Source organism: Vicia villosa, unplaced genomic scaffold, assembly GCF_029867415.1.
Source record: "Vicia villosa cultivar HV-30 ecotype Madison, WI unplaced genomic scaffold, Vvil1.0 ctg.001413F_1_1, whole genome shotgun sequence".
In the NCBI taxonomy this organism is placed as follows: Eukaryota; Viridiplantae; Streptophyta; class Magnoliopsida; order Fabales; family Fabaceae; genus Vicia; species Vicia villosa.
In genome coordinates this window covers 260719-274165 of record NW_026705608.1, presented here as the reverse complement: position 1 = coordinate 274165, position 13447 = coordinate 260719, and positions in this window count along the sequence as shown.

Below are 13447 nucleotides of genomic sequence, written 5' to 3'. Positions count from 1 at the left end.
TATAACTGTAATGTATTCAAACTTTTTGTATTGTTATATTTCACATAAATTTCATGCTATTTACCATGTTTGCATGTTAGGTTTGATGCTTCGTTCTATAGTATGTTGCTGTTTTGCCCTAATTTGTTTTGACCTAATTTGTTTTGCCCTAATTTGTTTTGACCTAAACTTTTTATAAATGAAATGCATGTTACAATTTTGACCTAAGTTTTGCCTATTTCAGTTTTCAAGTTTGATTAAGATTAATAAAGCGTTAGGGTTTTTTTATACTGAGTTTTTTTGATTCATAAATCATAATAAAGCTCGATTAGGGTTTTGATCAAATTTTTGGGTCTGTTCTAAATAAAGTCGGGCTTCTGTTGTTGAGTTTTGTTACAGTTTACTATTATATTATTGTTTAATTCTTTGTATTTTCTTCCATGTCGTTTCAAGATTCATCATTGACTCCTCCAACAATGGTGGATGATCTTATTGATATTGAGTTGTTGCTTGGTGACATCGGGGAAGAGGAGACAACAGATGGAGGTAATTTAGAGCTTGGTGAGATGATGGATATGGAGGTTCCAGTTCCGAGTGATACAACTACTCAAACCAACCCCACTGATAATACTACTACTCAGACCCCCACTCAAAATACTGCAAACACAAACACTGATGCTTCAACCCCTCAAGTTGCCCAAGCTCAGAGTTCCCAGAGTCAGAGAAATGCTGATGGTAGAGCTCCACGTCCCAAAAAATCTGATGTTCATTCTGAAATGGTGCTTATTGTAGGTCTAGATGGCATTAAGAAGTGGAAGTGTAGATGGTGTGGAAAGCTTTACACATATGATGCAAAGTGGAAGAGTACCTCTAATGGTAAGAAACATTTAGATGCTTGTATTCAGAGAAGGTTAAGGTTGAAAGGAAATAATGAGAAAGAGTTTGCTCAGTCTAGATTAAACATAAGTGATAATACTCCTAGTTTAGCTACTTGGACATATAATCATGCTAGGGTTAGAGAAATTGCAGCACACATGATTCTAGGTCATGAATTTCCCTTTTCTGTTATGGAAGGTGTTATTTTTAATGAGTTTCTAAAAGAGATTTATCCATGGTACAAAAAGATTACTAGGCAACAGGTTAAGTTTGATTGTGAGACATTTTATGAGGCTGAGAGAATTAAAATGAAAAGGTCTATGGCTTTGATTAACAGGGTCAGTCTCACCACTGACTTGTGGTGGTCTGGTGAACAGAGGATAGGCTATATGACTGTGACTGGTCATTTTATTGACTCAAAATGGAAGCTTCATAAAAGAGTTTTTTCTTTTAAGAATGTTCCACCACCACATTTTGGAGAGGTTTTGTGCAGGGAACTGATAAAGGTAATGGATGATTGGGGAATAAGGGATAAGGTAGCATCTATTTCTGTTGATAATGCCAGTGCCAATGATAATTGCATTGCTAGGTTGAAGAGAGATTATTCTGGTAGGAGAAATAAGTTATTTCATGTAAGGTGTTGTGCACACATCTTAAATTTGTTGGTTCAGGATGGGCTTGATATGATTAAGGTGTCTGTTGATAAGATAAGAAATGGTGTCAAATACTTGCTCAATTCTGAAACAAGATGCAAATCATTCAAAAAGATTGTTGATGAGTTGCAACTTGAAGGCAGAATGCAAGTGTTGGATACAAAGACTAGGTGTAACTCAACTTGGTTGATGTTGTCTACTGCATACCATTACAGAGAAGTGTGGCCTAGATATGCTGAGGAAAATGGTGCATTTCTCAGTTTTTTGCCTGATGCAATCATAACCGCCACAACAGACCCGTTAATCTCCGAACCACATTCCCCAATCTCATCCAATAAACCCAACACTTTCCTTAAATCACCATTTTTACAAACTCACCAAACAAAAACCCCAAACCCCAATGTACTAAAAGAAACACCCTTTACAATCATTTCGTCAAACACCTTATATGCATTATCATTATTGTTAGAACTAAGTGCAGCCATAAGTGAGTTACAAGTGGGTGCACCAATTTCATTGATCAACAAAGCAACCTCGTTGAAAATGGAGAGAGCTTGAAGTAAGTAATTACGTGAAATATGCATGGCTATAACCGAACGGTAAACAGAAGGGTGAATTGGGAAATGAAAGGATTGAGCTTTTTTGAGAAGTGAAAGAAGAGAGTGGTAATGAGACTGGTTTTGTGTGAGGGAGAGGGATTTGAGAATGGAGTGAAAGGTTGAATCAGTATGGGTAAAGCCTGGTTGTTGAGAAGCCCAATGGAAAAAGCCCAAAGCGAGGGAATGGTGATGGAGGAGGAAAGGGTCGATGATGGAGGAAACAAGGGATGGAGTTAGATTTTGGTTGAGGTTGTTGTGAAGAGTTTGTTCGATTTGTGAGGTCCATGGGTGATGATGATGGTGTTTGGTTTTTTTGTGGTTCTTTGAGGTTGAGATTATTGTTCTGCTGATTCTCTGTGCTAGTTCTAGTGATGCGGGTTTCATGTTGAAGTTGTTTTGTTTTTCTGTTACGTGCAATGCATGTACTACTGTTATGTACTTCGTTGTTCTATGTAAGTGTTTGAGTAGAAAAGGTGAAAATATCAAAATTTCATGACCTATCCATACTTCTCCAAGTGCCTTACCACTAGCTAGGGGTGGCAAAACGGGCCGTGGCCCGCACACCCGCCGAAAAGTAGCGGGTTGGGTTGGGATTTTAGGCCCGCCGCTCGTCAAAGTCCGCCCCGCAGAAACCCGCCGCCCACCATAGCCTGCCCCACAAATGTCCACCGCCCGCCAAAGTCCGCCCCTCCTCCAAAATTCCCTCTTTTTTAGTTAATTATAGTAATTTCAATTCTTGATGGTTTATTTTATATATTTATTTCTACATATATGTAATATTTTTTTTACTAAAATTTGTTAAAAAGGTGCTTTTATAAAAAAATTATTTTTAAAAATAAGTGAAAAATTTAATTAAAAGGTAAAAAAAAACTATTAATCTTTTAAAAAAATGAAAAAAATATAAATAAAAATAGGCGGGCAAGCCCGCCGCCCGCCATCCCGTCATCTTGGCGGGGCGGGCATGATTTTTATGCCCATTTCACTTGGCGGGCATGCCCGCCCCGCTCATTTTTTGGCGGGCTTAAGGCGAGGCGGGCGGGGCGGACGGTCCGTTTTGCCACCACTACCACTAGCGGTGGACAACGGTTCGGTTCGGTTTGGATTCAGGCCCAATGCCTAGAACCGGACCAACCCTCGGATGAGTTATCCTGGCCCAACTTCTGACCGTTGGGCCTTTCGGTTTAGTCGGATCCGTTTTAGTTCGGATCGGTTAGGCATATCGGTTTAATTCGGTTATGAATGAAGTTGGGTCATATAATCTTTTAACTTATTTTTTTAATTTTTTTTGCTGATATATAATCACTGGGCTATGTTAAATTTTGGCCAATCTTAAATCAGGATCTTTTTTATATCCGTTCTAAAATTAGGAAATTTAATTATTTTTAAATAATTTTTAATTAAAAAATAAATATCTTGTTTTTTTGTTATTTCTTAAAACTATTAAAATTGAAACATTTAAAATAACAGTAAATAACATAATTTATGTTTGTCCAAATGTCCATATGTTCATATTTGTGTTATGTTGATGCTTTCTGTAACATCCCGATTTTTATTAATTATATTAGTAATTATATATTATTTGATGTTTTTAATAATTATTTGCTTAATTTTGTCATTTGTGATGTTTATTGAAATTTTTGAGTTTTGGGACGATTTAGTCGGTATTAGTTCGGGATAGCGGATCAATATTTAATCGAAAAATTTTAATATTTTTAGTATTAGAAATATTAATGAGTTAATATTTAGAGTTTTGGGAATTTTCCGAGTAATTAAGATTAGACCGGAAATATGAGACATTGAGTTATTAGAGGATTTTATTAGTATTTATTTTACTATATTATTTTATATTATTTGATGTGTTAATTATTTATTTAATTATTTGATGTGTTAATTATTCATTTAATTATTTGGTGATATAATAATTAATTTAATTAATTGACTATGTGTATATTTGTATTGGTTTAGTTTATTGAGCTAAATAGAGATATTAAGATATTATGACTATTGGGCCTATTATTTAGAGTGATAAGCAATTAGGGGGTGTTAGTAATTTTAAAGCCCAAAATAAATAAAGATAGTAAGAGAGGAAATAAGGGGTAGAGACATCATTTTGTCATTTTGCTGGTTTTGAAGAATAGAAGTGGAGGAGAGGAGCAAGAAGAGGAGCTAGGGTTTTGGAGGAGAAATCAAGAGGTAAGGGGGAGAATCCCAAATCATTGTGGGCTAGTATAATGGGGTAATTGGTAGATTAATATAGTTATATTTGTTCATAGTGAATCTTATAAAATACTCCCTCCGTCCCAAATTATAAGAGAAAAAAAGACATTTTTCTTGTCCCAAAATATAAGAGAAAAAAATTAACTTTCATCTTTTCAAGGTGGAATTAAATGCAAATTGCATTTAATTTATTTTCTCTCTCATTTTTTCTATAAGCAACCACCAATTAGAATTGTTTTTACATATTCCCAAGACAATTATTACAAGAAAATTACAAAAAATCATTATCTAAATTATTGTGTTTTTATTTTTTCTTAATAAGTGTGTTTTTTGTTTTTTCTCTTATATTTTGGGACGGAGGGAGTATGTGTTTAATCTCTATTAACCTACTTGAGTTTTAGAACCAAAATTAATGCTGGAAGGGAACACCCTGTGTTCACATACTATGTAAACGAAATGGAAATGTAGTATAGAATTACCGAATGACGTCATCACATGGTGTTGATGACCGACGGCTGTGTGGTTGTAGGCGACACTGTATATCGCATAGTGCTGTACCGTGTTCTAGCTTTTATTGTTTTTTCTTTATTTTCATTACTTGGCTGTTAGTGTTTTATCTTCCTCTCTTGGCAAATTAGAACGTGGGCCATACTATCTTTGACTAAGGAACATGCTGCTATGTTAACTAATGATCCAAGTAAAATATTAGTCACTAATATATTTTATTGATGGAAAAGGCCTCTTTAATAGCCATTGGTTCAATGAGAAACATGAGCCATAGTATATATTATTGAATGGAGATGCTGCAGTGGAATTGCTATTGGCCAATTAAAACATGAGACACCAATATATTTTATGGATAGAAAAGGCTCCTGTTAGTAGTCATTGCCCCAATTAAAAACGTGAAAACACAGCATTTATAAATGGGAATGCTACTATTAGTACCTTAGTCATCTAAAGAAAACAAACACCACTTGTTTTTTTTAAAATGAACATGACACTCTTGTATACATATAGCCAACATGAGATGTAATATATATGTATATATACTTATAGTAATTAATAAGTGTGAGATAAAGTTTATCTTGATTACTAATATATATAATTGATAGATTTCATAGATTAATTAGTAAATAATTATAGTTTAGTAAAATCAATTATTATATTAAAATAGTAGACTTCTAATAGAAATGACACATAGATATGGTTCTATTATTGTTCTAAGGTAGAATCTTTTATGAATAATTAAGTAGCATAAATCCTAATGGCTTATTGGTTTAATATGAAAGTGAATAAACCATATGAAATTGACAAAAATGTGAGTTAGCATATGATAGTGATAATTACTAGTGTTAATTGGAATGGTGAATTGAAATTTGTGTGTTGACTATTATATGAGAATAATGCTTATGTGAGGAGAATGTAGTGTACAATATTGTGAATAATTCATAGAGTGGATTATTGTGATATGCTAAATATTAAGATGGTAGAGATGATCTTAATTGCATATGTTGATTTGCATTGTACATACATTCATATCATGGTTGCCTTGAAACAAAGGTGGTTTGCTTTGAAACAAAAGCGAGGCTTAGATTCTAGAGTGAATCGGAGGCGGTAAACTATATGTTTACGTTTGGTGGGCTTTGGTCTTGTCCGGATCGGAAGCGTGGCTTGGATTCTAGATATTGAATCGGAAAGCGGTGAAACCTTGGGTTCACAATTCGGTACCACATGCATAGCGTCACATATCTTGCATTGAGTCACATTAAAAATTACGCGATAATTGAGTATGTGAAGTTGATGTAGTTGTGATATGTGTATGAGTTTGATAATTGAAACGAGTGAAGTTTGAATACATATTTGATTAGATGTGTGAATATGTGAGAATTATGATTGTGTACGTAATTGAGAATATAATAGTAAAATTGAGATATTATACTATTTAAGCTTGTTGTATACTCGATAACATGTGAAATATGTGTTGATTACTATTATCTATTCTGTTTTACATAGTATGACTAATTACTTGAAGTGTTGATTTAACCATTGCATTCTGTTATACTTTCTTCATAATGGTTCGTATTCTCACCCTTCTGTTTTAATGTTGCCCTCGTTTGGCGACATGCAGGTTCTGGAGTTTAGTAGCCGCGTGTGACCTAGTCGGAGGTCCTTCCTTGGTTATTGGAGACTAGGTAGTGAGTCGATGCTCTGGTCATGTAACACTGGGTAGATTAGGAGTATTGAACTCATGTTATATTTGCTCATGTATTATGCTATGACTTGTGAACTTTTGTTGGTTGCTTGTCGTTTTGAGAGGCTTATAAGCCAAACATTCTGAGTTTATCTTATGTTGAATTGAGACCATTAGTCGATGTATGATCATGGTATGGGACATGAATCATTATGAAATCACATGAGTATCATATTTCCGCTGTAAATGCATATCCAGGTTAAATTGTGAATTTATATTAAGTGTTATTAAAATGACCAGGTGTATTGTGTTGTATAGATAAATGCTGTCAGTTTTTTTTAAGGCTTTTATTTATTTAATTTTTTTTTTTAAAACATCGATGTGACGCCCTTTTGAATTATATGCATGCTATTCTCTGATTATATGTTAAATATTTTGGGGTATAAAAAGGGGTGTTACATTAGTGGTATCAGAGCATGGTCGACCAGTTGGTCAAGGTTATTAATGTCTTTTATCCTGTTGTATTTGATTCGTGTATCTGACACGATCGATACTGTTTTGTCTGGTTGTTTGGTTGTTTAGGACGATGGCTGCGGGAAGGAATATTGACATTAATGTTGAAGCAATGATGAGGTGGACATGTGTGATTGGACAAGAGCCGCAAGAGAATGTCGGTTATGGAAGAAAGGATGAGTTTCGTGCTTTTGGAGACTTTCAAAGGTGCAAACCACCGATCTTTGAAGGAGGGTATGGACCGGACAAAGCGCAAGCATGGATGAGAGAAATTGAGAATATCCTTCAAGTCGTGAGTTGTACTGATGTACAGAAGGTACAGTTTGGTACTCACATGCTGACAAAAGAAGCTGACGTTTGGTGGAGTAATACTGTGCGGAGATTTGAAATAGAAGGTATTGAAGTTACTTGGACTCTTTTCCGTGATGCATTTTTGGGAAACTATTTTCCAAAAGATGTGCGTGGAAAGAAAGAAGTGAGGTTTCTACAGTTGAAACGAGGAGGAGAACAGTTTCGTGGGAAATCGTATGATGACATGAGGGAACAATCTGGTCTGGACAAGAAGCCAAGTGGGGGAGGAGCTTCTACTCTGATTAAGTGCTACAGGTGTGGCGAGACGGGTCACAAAACTGTTGATTGTGGAGTTGGTTCGAGTAGGATTTGCTACAGTTGTGGTGAGCAAGGACACAATTGTGCCATGTGCGATAAGCCAAAGAAGGAGCAAGCGAAAGGAAAAGTGTCTGCGTTGTCTGTTGCTGAGACTAATACTAAGGATAAGTTAATCTGAGGTACGTGCTTTATTATTGATAATGATGCGATGCATTCTTTCATTCTTTGGATTGTGCTATGAGATTGGATCTTGTTTTATCTGTTATGCATAGAAGTATGGTTATTGATACAACTACTGTAGTTTCTGTAAGTATAAGAGTGCGCCTAAGAGGGGGGGTGAATTAGGTTTTCAAAAATTTAATCGGTTTTATGAGAATACTTCTAATAATTTTTGGTTAAGTGTTTGAAGGTTTTTGTAAGGTTCTTTTCTTTTCTTTGGTAATGGTGATGAATGCAATAAAGTGCGGAAAAGTAAAGAACGCAACGATATATACTGGTTCCCCTCACAATCCGAGAGTACTCCAGTCCCCTTTCAAACACGAAAGAGATTTCACTATAGTTAGAATTATTGTACAAGCCTATGCCTACTATCTAACCTATAGGGTGATCAAAGGTTCTTAACACCTTTAAGATCAATCAACACTAATGTGTATGAAGAACAATCCTCTTCAAACACACCACTTACTTCCAACAATCCTGGATAGTAAGGAGATAATTTTCTTTGAATTTTTACAAGAGATTTAGATGAAGTTTGTATAGCACTATCAATCTTGGATTGATCTTCTTCTTCAAATAAACAATTCTAACAATGAATATAAATGTTCACAATGTATGCATGAAACTTTGAATAGATTTCTCAATGAAAATGTGTATGGAAAGTTTCACTTGAAAATGAGAATTTATGAACACTTGAGAATATTGAAAGATGAAGAATATGGTTTATGAATTGTTAATGAAGAAGGTGATTTTTGAATATGAAAGATGTGTAATATATAGTGTGTAAAACACCTCTTCAAAAGGTTATTTTTCCATGAAGCAATGCAATGTTTAAAAGGTATAAAGACAATTTCGTTTGAGTGTAAAATGCAATGGAAAAACACACTGGTTCAGTAGGAACCGGTTCCTGTATAGGACAACCCGGTTCCTGCTGAACGTTACAGCAGAAATATTCAAATTTTGAACTGAGGAACCGGTTCCTGCCTAGGGACAACCCGGTTCCCCATAGTAAAACACAGAGAGGTGAAAATATAGAATGCTGGGAACCGGTTCCCCTGTAGGGACAACCCGGTTCCTAAAACCTTTACTTTGAAATTTATCTTTGAAAAAGGTTTTGAAAGAACTCTTTGATATATGAGACTTGTTCATGATTATGATATGCATGAGAGTATATTTTGTGAACAATTATATGTCAAAGTGAGTATTGTTTATACCTTTGCCATTTATTGCTTGATTCTTGAATCTTTATTATTTCTTCAAGACTTTGAAATTGTGTGTTCTTTGCTTAAGACTTGAGATTCTTTTTGCACATCCTTTATGAAAGCTTGATGTCCATATTGTCTTCATCAAAACAAACTATGCTTGAGATGCTTTGCAATTACAGTTTCGTTTCTACTTTTGCGTGTTTGAATTATCCGTCGAGTATCTCAGGTAGAGATTTTGGGAATTGATTTAGTTTGTTTTCCATTAGAACAAGTTAATGAGAATTTTGGTATGAACTGTTTGGAGTTGGAGCAAGTAATTGTAATCTTAAGAGGGATTTTGGATCTTGGAGTTTTAGGTGATTTCGAGTACAAGTTCTGAAGGAACACTATTATGGTTTAGTAACAGTGGTTTATGTTTCATTATGATTGTCGACTGTCTATTGACAAATTGAGGACTTGATCACCCTTAATCTATTGTTGATAGGATACAAGATCGTATTGGACGAGATAAACTTGTCTTACTAATTTGGTAGTGTGTAAAACGACTAGGAAGAAGTTGAAGGGTCAAGTTGAGGAGTTATATGAGAAGAGATTCAATTGTCTGAGTGTATAGTCATAAAGTCGCGCCTGTTTTGTCGAGTAAGAAGAAAATAAGGTTCTATGAGGTAATATTTTTTTTTAGGATGTTTTGATTCTAAGAGTGACGATGAACATGCCGCATATTAAGGATTGCGTTATCGATGTTGAAAGAGAAGATATTATATGCGCTGTTTTCTGAATGTGAGCTTTGGTTAAAGGAAGAGAGTTTCTTTAGGTTTGTGATTTTGAGCTAAAGTGTATTGATGCAGAATCGACAAGTGGTGGCTTATGCTTCAAGGTATCTGAGACTTCGTGAGAGGAATTATTCGATGTATGAATGGATGTCATCCGCCGTTGGGTTGTTTTGGAAACTTAAGAGGCATTATTGTTTGGATCAAGATTTGAGGTGTGTAGTGACTACAAGAGTTGAATATGAAGTAAACAAGATGAGTAGACTTTTGAAGGATTGTGATTTTCGTTGAACTACTATCCTGGAAAAGTGAATGTTGTAGCCGATGCATTGAATAGGAAATCATTGCATAAGTTTATGTTGAGGATTCGAGAATTGGAATTGTTGGAACAATTTAGAGGGTTGAGTTTGGTTGTGAAGCGACGTCTTCGTGTGTTAAGTTGGTATGTTGAAGCCTACTTGGAATATTTTGACAAGATTTGAGAAGGTTAGAAATTGGATTTTTTTCAATTGGTTGACAAGATGATATTGATTAATAAAAAAAATAGTAACTTTTGGATTGTCGAGAATGGTGTCATGAGATGTTGTGATCGAGTTTGTATTCCTGATGGTTAGAATTCGGACAAAGAGAATTTTGGATGAGGAACATCGTAATGATTTGAGTATTAATCATGGTGTTAATGATGTATCGAGATTTGAGGAAATGTGTAGTGGTAAAGTATGAAGAGGAGTATATCGGAATTGCGTATTTGAGTTGGATTTGTCAGGAACAGTTTCATTTGGTGCAACAGTTATCTATTTTGGAGTGGAAGTGAGATAGTATCTCTATGGATTTTGTTTCGAGATTGTCGAGGCATCGAGTAATTGTGCAGTGAGTTAGGTCAGTGTGGATAGTTGGCGAAATGTGCTCGTTTTATTCCGATAAAGATGGATTAGTCGATGAAGAGACTTGCTAAGTTGTGCATCGAAAGGATTGTGTATTTGCATGGTATCTTCTTCAAATATTGGAATGACATCTTTTGAAGCTTTGTGTGGTCGTAAGTGTAGAGCCTTTTGTATCGGTATGAATCGAGAGAGAGTAAGTGTGGTTTCGGTGTCGAAATGGTTGTGTCGATTGAATTTTCGAGGACGAAAATCTTCTAAGTGGGGGAGAGTTGTAACATCCCGATTTTTATTAATTATATTAGTAATTATATATTATTTGATGTTTTTAATAATTATTTGCTTAATTTTGTCATTTGTGATGTTTATTGAAATTTTTGAGTTTTGGGACGATTTAGTCGGTATTAGTTCGGGATAGCGGATCAATATTTAATCGAAAAATTTTAATATTTTTAGTATTAGAAATATTAATGAGTTAATATTTAAAGTTTTGGGAATTTTCCGAGTAATTAAGATTAGACCGGAAATATGAGACATTGAGTTATTAGAGGATTTTATTAGTATTTATTTTACTATATTATTTTATATTATTTGATGTGTTAATTATTTATTTAATTATTTGATGTGTTAATTATTCATTTAATTATTTGGTGATATAATAATTAATTTAATTAATTGACTATGTGTATATTTGTATTGGTTTAGTTTATTGAGCTAAATAGAGATATTAAGATATTATGACTATTGGGCCTATTATTTAGAGTGATAAGCAATTAGGGGGTGTTAGTAATTTTAAAGCCCAAAATAAATAAAGATAGTAAGAGAGGAAATAAGGGGTAGAGACATCATTTTGTCATTTTGCTGGTTTTGAAGAATAGAAGTGGAGGAGAGGAGCAAGAAGAGGAGCTAGGGTTTTGGAGGAGAAATCAAGAGGTAAGGGGGAGAATCCCAAATCATTGTGGGCTAGTATAATGGGGTAATTGGTAGATTAATATAGTTATATTTGTTCATAGTGAATCTTATAAAATACTCCCTCCGTCCCAAATTATAAGAGAAAAAAAGACATTTTTCTTGTCCCAAAATATAAGAGAAAAAAATTAACTTTCATCTTTTCAAGGTGGAATTAAATGCAAATTGCATTTAATTTATTTTCTCTCTCATTTTTTCTATAAGCAACCACCAATTAGAATTGTTTTTACATATTCCCAAGACAATTATTACAAGAAAATTACAAAAAATCATTATCTAAATTATTGTGTTTTTATTTTTTCTTAATAAGTGTGTTTTTTGTTTTTTCTCTTATATTTTGGGACGGAGGGAGTATGTGTTTAATCTCTATTAGCCTACTTGAGTTTTAGAACCAAAATTAATGCTGGAAGGGAACACCCTGTGTTCACATACTATGTAAACGAAATGGAAATGTAGTATAGAATTACCGAATGACGTCATCACATGGTGTTGATGACCGACGGCTGTGTGGTTGTAGGCGACACTGTATATCGCATAGTGCTGTACCGTGTTCTAGCTTTTATTGTTTTTTCTTTCTTTTCATTACTTGGCTGTTAGTGTTTTATCTTCCTCTCTTGGCAAATTAGAACGTGGGCCATACTATCTTTGACTAAGGAACATGCTGCTATGTTAACTAATGATCCAAGTAAAATATTAGTCACTAATATATTTTATTGATGGAAAAGGCCTCTTTAATAGCCATTGGTTCAATGAGAAACATGAGCCATAGTATATATTATTGAATGGAGATGCTGCAGTGGAATTGCTATTGGCCAATTAAAACATGAGACACCAATATATTTTATGGATAGAAAAGGCTCCTGTTAGTAGTCATTGCCCCAATTAAAAACGTGAAAACACAGCATTTATAAATGGGAATGCTACTATTAGTACCTTAGTCATCTAAAGAAAACAAACACCACTTGTTTTTTTTAAAATGAACATGACACTCTTGTATACATATAGCCAACATGAGATGTAATATATATGTATATATACTTATAGTAATTAATAAGTGTGAGATAAAGTTTATCTTGATTACTAATATATATAATTGATAGATTTCATAGATTAATTAGTAAATAATTATAGTTTAGTAAAATCAATTATTATATTAAAATAGTAGACTTCTAATAGAAATGACACATAGATATGGTTCTATTATTGTTCTAAGGTAGAATCTTTTATGAATAATTAAGTAGCATAAATCCTAATGGCTTATTGGTTTAATATGAAAGTGAATAAACCATATGAAATTGACAAAAATGTGAGTTAGCATATGATAGTGATAATTACTAGTGTTAATTGGAATGGTGAATTGAAATTTGTGTGTTGACTATTATATGAGAATAATGCTTATGTGAGGAGAATGTAGTGTACAATATTGTGAATAATTCATAGAGTGGATTATTGTGATATGCTAAATATTAAGATGGTAGAGATGATCTTAATTGCATATGTTGATTTGCATTGTACATACATTCATATCATGGTTGCCTTGAAACAAAGGTGGTTTGCTTTGAAACAAAAGCGAGGCTTAGATTCTAGAGTGAATCGGAGGCGGTAAACTATATGTTTACGTTTGGTGGGCTTTGGTCTTGTCCGGATCGGAAGCGTGGCTTGGATTCTAGATATTGAATCGGAAAGCGGTGAAACCTTGGGTTCACAATTCGGTACCACATGCATAGCGTCACATATCTTGCATTGAGTCACATTAAAAATTACGCGAT